The sequence below is a fragment of the Alligator mississippiensis genome, chromosome 2, assembly GCF_030867095.1.
Source record: "Alligator mississippiensis isolate rAllMis1 chromosome 2, rAllMis1, whole genome shotgun sequence".
In the NCBI taxonomy this organism is placed as follows: Eukaryota; Metazoa; Chordata; order Crocodylia; family Alligatoridae; genus Alligator; species Alligator mississippiensis.
Genome location: NC_081825.1, coordinates 203626445 through 203642733, shown reverse-complemented (window position 1 = coordinate 203642733; position 16289 = coordinate 203626445). Strand labels below are relative to the sequence as shown.

General features: G+C 41.5%; 1 long non-coding RNA gene across 1 annotated transcript in view; it reads right to left on the bottom strand.

The window, feature by feature from the left end:
• Positions 1 to 242: 242 nt before the first annotated feature.
• The window catches only part of LOC132248401 (uncharacterized), a 36419-nt gene continuing 20372 nt past the window's right edge, over positions 243 to 16289 (bottom strand). The window contains exons 2-5 of the long non-coding RNA XR_009459583.1: positions 12082 to 12130; positions 9677 to 9747; positions 4453 to 4637; positions 243 to 1145 (exon numbers count right to left, since the gene is read on the bottom strand). This is a non-coding gene — a long non-coding RNA (uncharacterized LOC132248401). The remainder of the gene's footprint in view (positions 1146 to 4452; positions 4638 to 9676; positions 9748 to 12081; positions 12131 to 16289) is intronic.

The window sequence follows — 16289 nt, the reverse complement described above, 5'->3', positions numbered from 1 at the left end:
TCAGTTTGCCAACAAAGGAGTCCAGAAGTAAATGTGGTTCTTAGGGCCAGATCTTACTCAACTTATCAGGTGCCTAAGTGCAATTCCATTTTACCCTGAGTCCTTGAAAAAACATTAATACATCTATTTTTGAAACATACTTTCATCTTAGCTTTAAAACTAAGTCACAAAAAGCACTGAAGAGGAGAAAGATATACTTCCCCCCCCCCCACCCCCCTTAGATATTAACTGTTTTTCAGGGATTAGAGCAGGGTGGAAGAGATGGGTAGAAAGAACATTCAGGTTCACTGTAGAAGGGTAGAAGAGAAAAAAAACTGAACAATGCTTTCCCACATTAGTATAGATGTAACTTTTCTGATGATAGATAGCCTCTGGAAACTTGTGTAAGCTTTTATTAGTAAATCAGAAGCTATGGAGATCAGAAACTTTTAAAGTTTTCATTGCTATCTAAATATAACTGCACACAAACCATTTAGTGTGTATGCAGTCCATCACCATGAACATTTGTCCCTCTGGTGCAAGATAGTTAAGAATAGATAATAGTATAAATTACTTCTATTAAAAAAAAATTAAAGAAATAGTTTCTCTTGGGGGCCTGTTTTACAACACTGTGGGGTAAATAATTGGGCAGGAGAGGATTGAAGGGGTCAAATAGTTAGAGAAAGCAGTTTCAGAGGCTGGTTTGAAAACTTAGCACACAAAGCCAATGTGTCTCAGTGTCACTTATTTGATATTTCTAGACCAAGGTTGTCTGAATTTCTCATATCATATGGTTTGATGGACATGAATGCATTTTTCTGAGATCAAATTTGATGTTCTTTTTGCATAAAGGGTACACTTCAACTGGCTTATTGCAAGATAGCTTGGAGTTTGAAAGATGTGCTGACACTCAGGAAACATTTATTTTGACACCAAGTGAATATCAGTGGTTTAAAATGCTACTGAAAGGTAATCTTTCTGTGCGTTTCCAAGTACTATACTAAGTATGCAGAAGTACTGCCACTAACTACTGTAGGCAGATATTTTTCTTGGATCATTTCCCCACATAGGATGCACACTGGGGGACTTCATAAGTTTCCTGGCTGGAGGATTTCTTCCCTTCCTGCTTTTCTGTGGGTCCTACTCCAGCAAAACAGATTGCTTACCTATGACATAGAAATATAGTCGTTAATACCCATTCCCCTACATGCTGTTAGGTACCTTCCATGATGACAAGGGATCATGGTTTGTATTTGTCTGTTCATGCTTTCAGCATAATAGTTTACCTAAGTGTTTATGTGCAGTCTTGCTCGTTCTTTCAGAAGATACTTGTTGCTAATTTAGGAAGCCATGTTTGTAATTTCCAGTGATTGATTTCAGTGTCAGAAAAATCTTTGCTCACAGTAAAAATTTGTACACACTCATGCCTGATACTAAGCAGTCACATAAATTGATATGACCTGCTTGGGAATGGCAACAGCTTGCTTACTTACTAAGGGCTGTTGAATTCATAATCCCCCAATAAATCTAAAAGGCTCTTTTTAAGTATCATCCAATATTGGGGCTGCAGACAGAAGTGCAGGTCTCAGCTGTAACTCAGAATGATTTTTGCAAAGTATTCTGAGTTACACTGTTACGCCATACCAAACAGAAGTTCACTGTTGGTTCCAGGAGAAGGGGAGTGTAGCTGTGGCTGGGAGCCTGCAGCCAGGTTCTTATAGCAATAGCCAGGCTCTCTGCCAGTGCTACTGTTTTCAGAATGGGACAGGAGGAAAAGCAGTGGAGGGAGCTTATTCTTGGGGTTCCCTAACTGGTGCTGAAGGTTGGGGTGAATTGGAGTCCCCCACCTTGGGGGGGGGGGAGGTGCAATACTTGCATCCCACCCTCCAGGGGGGCTGAAAGCCCCCCAGACTGAACTCCCTCTGCTTCCTTTCCTCCCTCCCATTCTGAAAACAGTGACAGGCTGGGAGCTTCGCAGACACAAGTTAGAAAAGATGTTACATTTTGAAACATCTTTATCTGATACCGCATGCAATGAGGGGGTGAGATTTTCACCCAATCAGCCAATTTTAAAGCTGTTTGAAATCATGCTCTTGTGTTTTTTCATGGCTATAAACTGTTTTTTTGTGGCCATATCAGCCAAAAATTCTCTCTCTTGTCCATAATATCAGTATGAATTCAATAAAGCGCCAGATCTCAGCCTGAAGGAGTTTAGGACCTTTCTCTTGCATAAAGATTAGCATGTAAGAAGCTCTTCTCACGAAATGAATGTACAGAAAAATTACTATTCATTGAAAATAGAAATTCAAATAGTTTTAGTCTAGGAACATTTCTTGGTTTATCCAAACCACTGACAAGGGGAAATAAAGCTTTCCACATACACCCTGTTGTTAAGTATGGTAGTAGATGGCTGGAAGCTGTACATTTTTAATAAACTAACAGAATCCAACCCAGCACTTGGTAGTTATTCATAACCAATATTTAGTACCTAGCACTGTTATATGGTATGAGAACACATTCCCCTACATTGGGTACCTCTGGAAATTAGTTACTGCATTCCCTAATATTTGTGTACTGGGTACCTGCAAGGAATATGGCCATATGCCCACATGCAGTGCTTTGAAGTAGTTTGTTTTGTTAACACTGGCATTTTACAAGCATTTACCTACAATTTTATTTTAAAAATTAAATTTGCAAAGGTATTTTTAATTTTGTGCACTATCAACCCGTAAAAAACAGGGGATGTAAATTAGATATTTAATTCTCAGCCACTTCCCATCCAAGTCTAGATTGGCACTGCAGCCCCCACTTCCAATTACTGATCTAATTAAAAAACAGCCGTTGAGGCAGGAGGCATTTCCTGGGAATTGAGAACTGTCTGGGAGGAGGTGATGACCACAGGCTATACTTCAGGCCATTAACCTTAGCCAGCCATTAATCCATAGGAAATGCCCTCCATTGAGGTAGTTGCTATTATTATTACAAGCTGGAGATAAAATTAAACAAAAAAGTAGTATGGATTTTTTCTAATGGGAGCTATAGTTGCAATTAGTTTTTGCAGGGCAGTTCTAGAAAATTAAATCCTTATACCTTAGCCAGCCAAACTGATTATATTCATCACCAGCATTCCATTGCATTCAGCTTAAAATAGGAACTAGTGACAGGAGTATGGTAAATCTACATCTTGAATATCTTGCAGACCTACAGAGACAACCTTTTGGGATGTAATCAAAGTTATGTACAGCCTTTTGTGTCTAAGACTAAGAATGTTCTTAGTCTGATTATAGGAGATAGAGTCTATAGTTGTCTTCAAGAATACCAACTAAAAAAAAGAACCATTTATGCTGATTATAGGATGTTGTTATTTTTACCCCATCTAATGTAAAATAACTTACTGGAGAGGGTAAGCATGACTGGAAAAAACTGGATATGTTAAGGTGCCCCAAATCTGCCATTTTTCTACATTTTTTAATATTTTGAGATTTGCTTCATACAATAATAAAACTTCCTCCATGTTCAGCATCTAAATGTCTTGGGAATTTTGTCTTTAAGAGCTGAGTTTCCTAGTGTCCAGTTAGGGTGTTGTAAAACTCTGGTTATGCCCAGCCAGATGGAACAGAACTCAATATAGCAGATCTCTTGCAAGCACCAATGCATTGAATGATCAGCGAGCACCATGTGCATGCAGATGCTTTCTCATTTAGAGGGATTCTGTAGTTTCCGCTGAGATATTCCATTCATACAAAGTTCTTCCCATACCCACCACATGTAAAGAATCACCTTCCTGAGTTCTTTGGTATATATTGAGCTGTCCCTGGGAAAGTGTTTTTTTCCCCCTCATTTTTCTCATAACTTTTTTATATAAAGGTGTATGTGTGTGTTTATGGAGTCTGTTTAGCTCTATAGCTCTAGTCAATCTTTTCCCATACTCAGTTCAAAGTAGTGATACAATGTATGAATGTGTAGTTTGAACCTAATGTAAGTGGGAGAGTTTCACCAGAGGCATAAGAAATGTGGTGTGTGTAACCTATAAAATACTATTATTCTTTGTATATTAATAGCAATTTTCATCAAAAAAAATCTCAAAGCACTTTACTAAGCTGGGGAAGTTTTATTACATCTACTGTATAAATTGCGTTGCTGAGACACAAAGGCTAAAAACAGACAACCAATTTCATACAGCCCTGACTAACCCTGACTAGCATCAAAATAGGTGCAGCAGAGCCATGTACATACTAGGCTTATTTAATGTGGACAATGGGATCATTGGTCTGTAAGGTCTGTTGCAAGACAAGACGCTCAAGTGTGAACCAAGCTGGTTGTCTATTTCTAGTAAAAAAGGTGACATTACTTGTTCATTGCGACAGGTTACCTGATACCAGGACCCAGATTCACTTCATTACACCGCAGTGGTCCCTTGTTTATACTGCATCTTTACCCAGTGACATGAACGTAAGACTGACAATTATTTACCTGCAATTATCTGCCCTTTTTTAAAGGCTAATACTGTTTTCCTTGCTCTCTTATACCATTCCTTCTTCAGCATGAAAAGAACACAACTCTTTATGTTGTTATATTCTATTACCAAATTAAAACAATTCTCTTTCCATTTGTAAAAAGTTAGTCCCGGATGCTGTAGTCCCTTCCCAGGAACGTTACTGTGGGCAAAAAGTATTATAAACACATGGTAAGTTAAATTTTGCATGCAATAAATTAATACAGAAAGTAGACTTGTTACTATCCAGACAGTTTTACTGTCAGTTAACAGGTAACATATTTCTTATGGAAAAAAGAGACCAGTTTTCCTTATACATCACATCCCAGTCCCATTGCGGAAATGGGGATTTTGCCATTGACTTCAACACACTAAGTATTGGGGACTGAAATTACTGGTAATTATTCATGTATAGAACAATAGCAATATTGTTTTCAAACTAAAAAAAATTGTGGTAAAAATTTTCCATACCTACCATGTAAGATAACAACTTTATTCATATCAAATACATAATATAAAACGTTGTCATTTTTAGCTCTGAATTTAGGTTAGACAATGTATATGTTCAGCACTGATATAGAAAATTCAATGATTTTGCAATTAAGACTGGACAGGAAACAGAACAATCCATTCATTCCTTGTGACAGATCATGTATATCCCAGAAAAAATCCAGCTTTATAGCTCCAGGGGATACATACGTTTTCATAACAATGGTGTTACTTCATGAAACACCACCCCTAAAACAATAGGGCAGGTTATAAACTTGAAGGCAAAGGGTACCCAATACTGTTGCGAAAAGAGTGTAAAAATAACTTCAACATGGCCATCTTATTGATTAAATATAGATGAGGATCAACTCCTGAGTCTAACAAAGTCTTTAAATGGTTACATAAATTAAGGCATATGAATAGTCCTGTTGAAACTATTTACCTGCTTAATCTTACACACATACTTAAATGCTTTCCTGGCTTGAGGCTTAAGTACATGTTTCAATAGTGTCTCCCATACAAATTGTATTCCTCCCGAAACACTTAAAGTGAATTTAATACTGTTACATAAACATTCAGCTACAGGGCATGGACAGGTATAACAGGTTAGGTGCCTGAGAACTACTGTGACCCTCCCCCCCCCCGGCTGCCTCATCCCTGCTAGGCTCTCTCTCTCAGCCCCATCTCTTAAGACCTTGCCTTGTTTTCCCACCTGCCACATCTTGTTGGAAACTTAATGAAAGGGAGGCTGCCTTCAGAGACTGATGCCTACAGTGCTTGCTCTCTTCTCACGTGGTCAATTCTCCTGACCTGGCCTGCCTTAAGGGCTTCATTCATGACCTTCAGCTGCCCCCATAGTCATACCCATGCATTGCAAGTGGTATGCAACATCACATCCAGTGGGACACTTGTCCTCAAAGCCATGAGGCCACTTCAGGCCTTTACTCTCTTGTTGGGGCCTTGACCTTCTCAGCTTCTGCCCCACTGCTGTAGATGGTCCCTTAGCCAAGGCTCATCATTCCAGACCTGGCTTCTGGGCTCCAGGCCAAGTCTTGCTCTATTAGATTCTGGCTTATTTGCTCTTGGGATTTGGGTCCATGACCCTGTCTCGGTCCCTCTCAGGCACTGAGCCTGCTTCAGCTCTTGCTGGGCCCTTGCCCCCTGTTTCCACGTTTCTTGGGCATTGTGCCCTTGGCCCTTGTTTTCACTCTTCTTGGGTGCTGGGCCCTCTATCCCCAGTCTGCGTTTTGAGCCTGACCCAGGTAGGACTCAAGGCAGTCACATGCCTCTTAGGCACTAATGGGACCTCCAAAAAAACACTCCTCAATCCCACCTAAACTTCCAGTTAGCAAACTGGCTATAACTAGGGACCTACTGAAATTGCGGCAGAAGTGCATTATGCAGTGGCTCCTTTAATCTTAGTGGGCACTTTTACATGTGCTTCAGGGATGGGGGGTGGTGCTTTAATTAGAGTGGATCCAACACCTGCACTAATAAAAGCACCGCTGTGTCTCGTGTATTAGCATCCTCATGTTTAAAAATGCCAGTGGGTGTGCCTGAACTAAAACTCATTTGATGAGCTTTAGTTCAGTTGCCCCCACTGCCATTTTTAAGCACAGGGCCACTGATACACAAGATGCAGGAGGCTGCTGGAATGCAGTAATTGCCACACTCCAGCAGACTCAATTAATCAAGTCTGCTCTGACCCACTGGAATTTCAGCACATTGGAGCAGTCTCGTCACTTGTGTCTAGGCACCCAGTGTTTCACCCACATGCCCCTCTGCTGTTGATTGGTGGAGGGGCCTCACAGCTCACTTCTGACCAGCAGGGAGGTGAAAACTGTGGTTTTAAATATGGTGCGGTTTTTGCCTCCTGGCCAATCACCAGTAAGCAGAGGGCCACCAGGGCCCCTCAGCCAATCAACAACAGGAAGCAAAAACCATGCCATATTTGAAGCCATGGTTTTTGCCTCCCTGCCCATCAAGAGCAAGTGGCAAGTGATGCATGGTGGGTAGGCAAAAGGGGGAAACTGCAAGATTAAAGGAGCTGCCACACAGCACACTTCCACGATGATTTCAGTTGGTCCCTAGTTATAACACAAGTCCTATTTCTTTGGGCTGTGTGACTAACCTTAGTCTTCACTGCCGCCCATCCCTCATCTCAGCTCTGCTCTTTAAAGTACCGGGCTATATCTCTAGTCACTTGAAGCCTTCAAGACAAACAGCCACCAATCAGTTTCTCTGATAAAATCCTCTTTGTGGCACAGCTTCTTCCCTGGCTGGCTGCCCCCTTTCTCTCTCTCCAGCTCTTGGCTCTTATACTTCCTAATCCCTGCTTGGCAGGTCAGGTGACTTGTCAGCTGACTTACCCACAGGGCCCTTCCTTAAGTTCTGCTTTTCTGGTTGCTACAAAAACCCTGCCCTTAAAGGGGGCACCCCACTTTCCAGTAGCAGGGCAAGTGTTCTCTGCTACAACAGGTAATACCTTTACATCATTGTAACTTGCATTGGTTAAATACTATTTGGTGTCAATTACTTAAAGATCCAAAGAAGATAGAAGTATGGTTACCTGGGGTTAGCTGCATACAGTAGTTATTATTATGGAGCCTTGTTACTCTGGGGCAGGTGACAGGTAATAGCCTGGTTGCCTTGTGCAAGCAGCTATACCAGCATAAGCTGTTAATTACCCTGAATAGTGGATTTTCACATGGTAATTCTACACCGGATTCAGGTACATTACAATGAGGTATGGCCAACATCATCTATCCATTCCTTATTTATACCAGTGTAAAAGTGTTGTGTATCTAGGCTTACAGATAATAATTTACAATAAGTTTAATAATGTGTCATAATAAGAGTTATAGTAATATATAATAACATAATCAAACAGGACTAAGCTAAGAGAAAAGGGTATTGAGATAAATTTTTGACAATAGAAGTAGAGGGAGATGTCTCCAGAAGTCAGAAGCTTCAGAGAAGCAAGTCACATAAGCCAAATTCTGGAGGCCTTCAGGCCCAGTACTGAAAACAATGTACTGAAGTCTATGCAATAGAGCTGTATGGGACATGGGCTTTCAGTCCCACAAAACTTTTTGAAGTTTCCAAGATTTTCTCATTTGACGTCATGATGAAACTAAGATCTTTTGAATTTTGGGTGGGAGTGGGTAGGAGAGAGAGATATAGATTGATTCTGGGTCTGTCTACATGTGCTATTAGCACTCAGCAATAAACTCCAGTGTATATTGCACCAGTTTATTGCTCTGAGATATGCTGTTTGAATATGCACCTGGGACCACAGCAAGTTGGGCTGAGTCAGAGTAGCCCCAGTTGGCAAGGGTCTGGCAGGTCAGCCTGCCAGCTGGGAGCTGCTCTGACTCAACTCAATGTGCTGTGGAGGGGCCGGTTGGGGCATGAGGGTGCTCCAGTACACAGATAGCTGGCAGGCAGCCCTGCACTGAAGCACCCTCATGCCCCAGTCATTTGGGTCAGCATCTATACATGCACTGCTGTGCACAAAAAAACTCTGCAGCAGAATAGTATTTATCAGTACTACCTTGCTGCAGTGTTAATGAGTTTCCTCTGGCCTAATAAGGTCGTGTGTATAGACATAACATATTTGCTGCAGAGCTAATTAGTCTACTTGAGGGAGAGGGGGTGTACATGCCACAAAATTGGCCTTTAGAGCGGCTTAAATGCCGTTTTGCACTGCTCTAATGGCATTGCTGTTTAAACTGTTGACAGCGTATTGTGTGTTAAATGATTTTGGGATATAGCAAAATAAAACACATCTGAGGTGTTTTAGTTTGCTACCTTACAGATGTGGAGGGAAGCACCAGGCCCCGTGCAGCTCAGGGGCTGTGCGGGCAGCCCGTGCAGCCAGCCCTGCAGCAGTCCGTGGAGGCAGGCTACACAGAAGGAAAAAAAAAGCAGTGAGCCTGATTTCCACCCCCCCCCCCCCCGGGAGCCTGCCTGCCTACCTGAGCTGTGCGGGAGCCTGGTCCTTCCCTCCGCAGCTATAGTGCCCCCCGGGACTGGCTGGGTCAGGTGCCTGTGGGTGGGTGCTGCCTGGGGAGGCACCACCATGGAGGGAAGCACTGCCCCCTCCCCCTGCAGCTCAGGGACCACTAAGCCCACTGGCAACTTACCCTCCCCACCTCACCCACTCCCCCGCTGCTGGAGAGGCAGGTAAGAATCAGGTCTGACCCTTGTGTACACGCCATGGGGGGTTAATTTGAAGTGGTGTTTTGAAAAACCCACTGCTTCAATTTAGGGAGACTTGAACCAAAATAACGCCCTGTGGTGTGTACAAGCAGCCTTCCATGCTAAATGTCTCATGTAGATGTGCCTTCTGATTACAAGACGGCAAATAGTTTGGTGGTCAAAGTGAGCACCAAAGTCTTTGGTCTGAACATATTGATTCACGGAACCCAAAATATTTCACAGAAATGTATAGGGTTCAATAAAATTGTGGTTCTCTGGACTTCCAGATTCCCTGCCTGAAACCTGACAGCTGCTCCCAAACTCTAATTTTCCTGACCCACCTATGGCTCTGAGCATTTTTCACCCCTGTTTCCCTGACAGTTTACTGGGAATGATGGGGAGCCTAGAAGCTATACAAGACTCAAAAGTGTGGCTCACAGAAACTATTTTGCTTTGAAATGTTCTAAATGAAATATTTTGATTATTTCAATAACTTTTCAGATTTTCTCTTACCTGGGAACTGGTAAATATCTTCTTTTTGTTCTGAAACAAATTCCTGAAGAATAGAAATTCAGACTCCATGCCTTGTTTCAAGGAAAGAATATGTTGTTTTGAAATGTAATACTGTATGTCTCATGATAGTTATAAGCATTAGTAAAAAATGGGCTTTCTATTCTGTCAGGCCAGCTCACATTGTCACTTCCAATTGCCAAAGGCAAACATGACATTGTTTGTACAATGTTGCAGAGGTCAGGAAGATGATGAGTGTTACAACTGTACTTTTGTAAGCTGTGATTTTTCTGTTAAAAAAATATAACGGAGTCAAAAACAGTAGTACACAGTATTCCACGTGTGGAGCAAAACTAGATGGAATCTCTATAAAAACAAATCTTGACACATTAAAGGTGTGAAATCCTATTATACCCATATCATAGGAGCTTTGTGGTAAGAATGTTAAACTCTTATATGGGGGCAAACATGAAAATTAAAGGAATATACATCTTTGGCAATTTAATTTTGCATAGTTCAACATATTAGACTTTGCCACCTTCTCTGTGAAATAGTTATAAAATGTAAAGCTTTCAGTGATAGACAATTTGATTTCCTGAGAATTTCATAAAGATTATTTTCTAGCACAGACTTACTCCTGCAATCATACAGAATGGAAACTGTCTAGTTTATGGCTTTGTTTACAGGACACAAATAAGTATGCCATTACTCTGTTTGTATACTAATTATGTGTAAATATATTGTACTTATCTCTCTTAAGCTACAGAGTAATTTTGTATTTCCATATAATTAAGAAATGCCAACAATTATTAACATGTCAAGTTATACTTCATTTGAAGTATTAGTTAATTTATTAATATCTTTTACTATACTTCTGACATTTTTCATTATCCCAAATTATTATTAATTTTTTTTTGTACATAGATTAGACCAGGGGCTGTCAACCAGGGGGGCTGGTGCTTCCCTCCACAGCAGTGGGGCCCCCTTCCCCTCCTCAGGAGGCACTCGGCTTGGGTGGTCCTGGGAGGCACCAGGCCCCTGCACAGCTCTGGCAGGCAGGCAGGCAAAATCCAGGGGCTGAGGGGGGAGATCAGGCTCACCACTTTTCTTGGATGAAGCCTGCTTTCCCAGGCTGCTGCCAGGCTGCCTGTAGGGCTTCCTGCAGAGCCATGGAGCTACACGTAGCCTGGTGCTTCACTCCGCGTCTCTTGGCACAGCAAACCAAAACTCCTTGAAGGAGTTTTGGTTTGCTGTGCCTCAAGTCATTTAAAGTGGCACCGAATTTCCTACAGTGGCTGAAATTAATGCACAATATGCTGCTGAGGCGTGCAAACACTGACACCATTAAAACGGTGCAAAAGCATTTAGCCTACTTTAAAGTGTTGTGCACACACCTCTCATTTCATCTACACACAGCCCTAGTCACTAATCAGTCTCACTCTGAAATTTCAAAACATCTAAATTGGATCCAGTGCAAGATGAAAGCAATTTGTGAAACTTCAAAAAGGTTCATGAAACCAAACTTTTATTTTCTGGTTAGGTTGCCATGAAATATACTCATACTGTTTCTTCCCTCATGTTTATTTCTCTGTTTGTTTAAAGGAGTGCCTATCTTGTGTGGCTCAGTTACAAAATGCTTAAATAGTCTGTCTTGAGTGAAAGTATTTTAAATTCCTTATATTTTCTTTAGGGTCTTTTTGATCAACATCCTCATTGTTTGTATCAATCACAGTGCTAATCTGTCCTCTGAGGATGCTGAAAATATTTATACTGTAGTCACTATTGTGATTCAACAGATTCCTTTGTAAGATTATGCTGCGAGTAGCCTCATTCCCTTCTGTGCACTCTACAATGAGCCTCTCCAGAAGTGAAGGTGAAATATTTTTGAAACATTGCCCTGCTATTATATTTATACAGCTCATATGCTGGAAGCTGAAGTCACATCTTATTACTATTGCCTATTTGATCTCCTTCAACCTACACTCAATATCTTTTTCCTCATACAGAGGTTGGAATCATGACCCTACTAGTTTATTTGCATCCTCATGACTTTGGGATTTGAACTGTGTGATTCTGTGCATCCCATGTTCCTGCTTCCAAACTGTAATAGAAACTTATATTTAAGAACTGCAATTGCTTCCCCCTTCTTTCAGATTCTTTAATTATTTGCATTGCTGAACTACATAATGAAAATCAGAACAATAATGTATTTTCTCTCTGTGAACACTGCTTTTCATTAAGCTTTATGGAAGTTTAATCCAATTTATGGACTTACACATTCAGATTCTAATGGTGACATTTTTCACTTTTGCATTTCACACTGTGCTTTAAACATTCAGAGAACAGAAAAAGCTGGAGATAAATGGAAAAGGGAGGAGGAGTAGGTGGAACAATCAAAGGTCACCTACCATTTTGCACTACTGCAAAGTCCACTGGTTTCCTTACTGCTCAGGAAGACTGTATTAGAAAGATCACACCATTCCTTTAGTTAGTCACTTTTAACAACCAGAAATCTAAATTGTATAGGCAACAGAACAGAATCCTTAAATCATAGGTGGAAAATACATATTGGGGTCACTAGTTCAATCTCCTGTCAATGGGGGGTTCCTCCCTTTGGTATAGAAGCTGGAATAGAAAAGCATATCCACCTTTTGTAAAGCACTTTGAGACCAGCAAATGAGAACATCCTGGGTACCTAAGACACACAAACATTTTATCAACAGTATCCTCCTCCTCATTATTATCATCCTGTACTTTAACTAATATCCGTTTAAAACTTTCTAATGATGGAGACACCACTGTTCTCCTTAGAAAGGACCACATCATAGTAAAATATAATTTGCTACTAGGATTTTTTCAATGTATATATTACATTGTTCCTAATTATAACTTAATTTGTTCAGCCATTGTAGTTTCATCTGGCTGCATGCATCCTAGAAAACATTACATATTCTATCCCATGTAGTTCCCTTATGCCTGTGACAAACATTTAGTTCTTTTAGCTTTTCCCTAAACCAATCCTCCCACCTTCTTTAAGTATTCAGTTTTGGTCTCTATTTTTTCCCTGCGGTTTGCTAACTCATTCCTGGTACTAAGGTATTTGGCAGATTCAGAAGAGTTGTAGAGTGAGGGTCTATCACACCCTTGCTCTGTAACATGCAGGCACTACAAATTGGCCCATGATTGCATTGACTTTTTTGCCACCAGGGAGAAAGGCAGGAATCCTCTGCAACATCACATTCTGCAAAAAGAACCTTCAATGAAGATCATGTGAAGTTGCAGCCAAGAAATCTTAACTCTTCCAGGCACTTGTGGTTTTTCCAAACTTATTTTAAGGCTCTTTTTACAGAGGAAAAGTTGGTGGCAACCTTGTCTCTCCTTTCTTCTTGTGGCATACTAGGTTTTTGTGGGAAGAAGGTGGTGGTAGTGGAGTGGCACAAAGGGGGGATGAACTATAAATACATACTTTATCCTGAGGCTTTAGGGAGTGCTTTGTTGCTGTAGGGTGTAGGAGGGATCAGAGTGGTCTCCAGAAGGGTCTACACATCTCTTATGTGCTTGCCTGTAACTGCAGGGATATGGGCCTAATGGCCCATGTGGTGTCTTCCAATCCCATTTTCCTACATTTTGGGTATGTCTACATATGCAGTTAATCATGACTAAATTTACTGTGCGTTAAGCTAATGTGCAATAAACAATTTTGGCAGGTATTTACATGTGCAGGGACTATTTAGTGCCAAGTCCTTGCAGCCCTGCCATGTGCCCCTGTGGCCACCAGGGGGAGCTCCAGGGTCTGGCCCTAGCTGCCAGCATTTGGCAGCCAACTTGGAAATATAGCCCCTCCCTCTGATCCCTGGCCAGCCCCTTCCCTGTCCAGGAACCATAAGCCCAGAGCACGAGAAGCATGTGGAAGCTCCCTCATTGCCCACCCTGTCTCCCCATGCCATGGCTGCTCCTGCTCCTGCTCTTGCCCCTGCCAGTGAGGCCCAGCACCCCACTACTCCAGCCCTGCCCCTGGCAGTGACAGGCAGTGCCCCATGCTCCTGCTGGCCATGGTGCTGGTCTTGCTGGCTCTAGCAGGCCCCCTCTGCCCATGCTCTAGGAGGGCAACTCATCCACCAGTGGGGGTCAGGGAACTGGGTGTGGGAGGCCCCGGCTGACCTGCTTCTACTACAGTCCCTGCTCTGGCTCTCCTGCCCCACTGTCCACACCCTGCTACCCCCTGCCCACCCCCGGGACCACTCTCAGGCCAGGCACATGTTTGAAACAAAAACATTTATTCCCTAACATCACCCACCCCCATCCCTCCCTCCTACCCTCTCAACACAGAGTCCCTTCCCTCCCCAACAAACAGAGCCCCTCCACCACCCTTCTCACCTACCAACAATAAAAAATCTGCTTTACAATGTCAAAACTATTTACAACATCTCTGTTTTTCTGTCCCAGAGTAGGGGGCTGTGGGGTGGGGAGGCTTAAGTGGGGCAAAACCTGGGAGCAGGTTCCCAGCATCCCAGCTTCAGGCTATTCCCCTGCAGGCCCAGGGGCTACAGTGACCCCAGTGGGTAGTGGCCTCATGCTGTGGCCATCTGGGATGGTGGAATTTCATACTTGCATTTGCAGTTACCAAATTTAGTTGTGATTAGTCATTTTTACTGTGCAGTAAAGATGTGCATGTGTATATGTGCACCCTTACTGCACAGTAAACTAAGCTAAGGCACATTAATGTGTCTTGTGTAGACACACCCTTTAAAAGTCCATGTAAAAGGTATGTAGCTTGCTACATGGTTACACTCCTACTGAAACATTAGTTCTGGACACCAACACTCAGCTTCCTGTGTGTGCCTGTTTGTTTAACATTCAGTTTGTCAATTCCTAAAAAATTCAGTGCACACTTCAAAACGTTTCATTGCATACCTGTGGTTCACTGCACTGTTTTGGGCAGTTCTTGAAATGACATTTGAACACCCCCTGCTGTGTTAACAGGCAGGTAAATAAAGCACAAGTAGGCACAGGAAGGGTAAAATTTAATGCTTCTTCAAATCTTTTCTAAACTCAAATTGGCAGGCATAAATTTGAGCTCTTTTAGCTTGTGCCATATAATAGAACAGTCATGTAAGAAGAGGGATTATGGATTGTATGCTTAGTATGTTTTAATAGGTTTTGGTTTGGTTTAAAACACAAAGTTATATTTCTCTCAAGTATATTTTGGTTAAAAATATCAACCTTTTGCCCATGGGTATTTAGTCTGTGTCACTGCTGGCATTTCCTATAGGTCTGTGCCAATATTTGAGCAGAACAATGAACTATTAGTAGAACTACTGTGTACATAATGATGAAAGGTGGGGGATTGATTGCACGTTGCTATGGCAGTAAAGTAATCACTTTGAGAATTGTGGTCTCTTTGGAAAATTATGGTAACAATAATGCATATGAGCATTTTGTGGAACTGCTTCAAATATAAACTTAACAAGAAAGAATTTTTTAAAATGCTGTCAAAAGCAGAGCATTATCTTTTCCAAGAATTCTTTTCAATCTATCACCACCTGTGTTCTGCAAAAGAAGAACTCAGAACCCTTGCTCCTTTTCCTGTTCAATAAGTACTTGAACCCTCACAAAATAATTTCTCTTTTTACAAAAAGAGATTGTTTCTCAGCTCTCACAAAACCATGGATGAGAAAATGTATTATCTTCCCTGGAAAATAACCTTTCAAATGCATTGTTCAGTCAAATGGTAGGAGATGCCAACATTCTTAGTCATGTAGTGAGCCTTTTTTAGTTCTAGTCACATACTATTTTATGAATATTTCCCCTCCAAAAACCATAACAATTTTCTTTGGAGAAGATAATTTTGCTTCTTTATTGGTTTGCTGTGATTTAAAGATCACATTTTCATTATGGCAATTATGTGTTTGCATGCTCTAAATTCTGGTCATCAGAATAATCTCTTAGCACTTTAAATTTATACACCAGAGTTTTATGCTCAGACTTTTAATGTAGCTTAGTGTTACCTTGCAAAATTCTATTTTACTCCTTAGAGGATTTTTGGTTCTTTTTTTGGATAAGTAAATAAAATATTATTTAAGTTTTTTCACTGTTAGACTCATGGTAGTAGGAATCTGTGAGCAGATTTTTATGGACTCATTTAAAGACAAACTTTCAAGTTCTACAACATAGCATGTTTCAATACTGTATCTTAAAAGACACACTTGTATGACACTGAGTAAATTGCATGGGTGAGGAGGTTTGATAAAATAAGAATTAAACCAAAATAATATGAGGTGCTATTCTTGAAATATTTCTAATCAGAAAGACTACAAATTTTAGAAGTCATAGCCTGAGTCATATGTCTTCATAGCCCTGTAAAGGAGGGTTGGCCCACCACTGGGAAATATGCCTCATCTTTTCATGGACATCCTGTGTTTGGAGAACGTGCAGGGGACCCCCCCCCCTGCACCTCCCAGCTTGGTGACTGGTGACTCCTGGGTCAGGGGGGCACCTGGGGTCCCCTTGTGGCCAATCGCTGAGCTGGGGGAAGGGTGCCAGGAGGCAGGAAGCTACACACTTGCCAGTGGACCCAGAAGTGGATCAGAAGTACTTCTGGTTCACTTATGGGTTT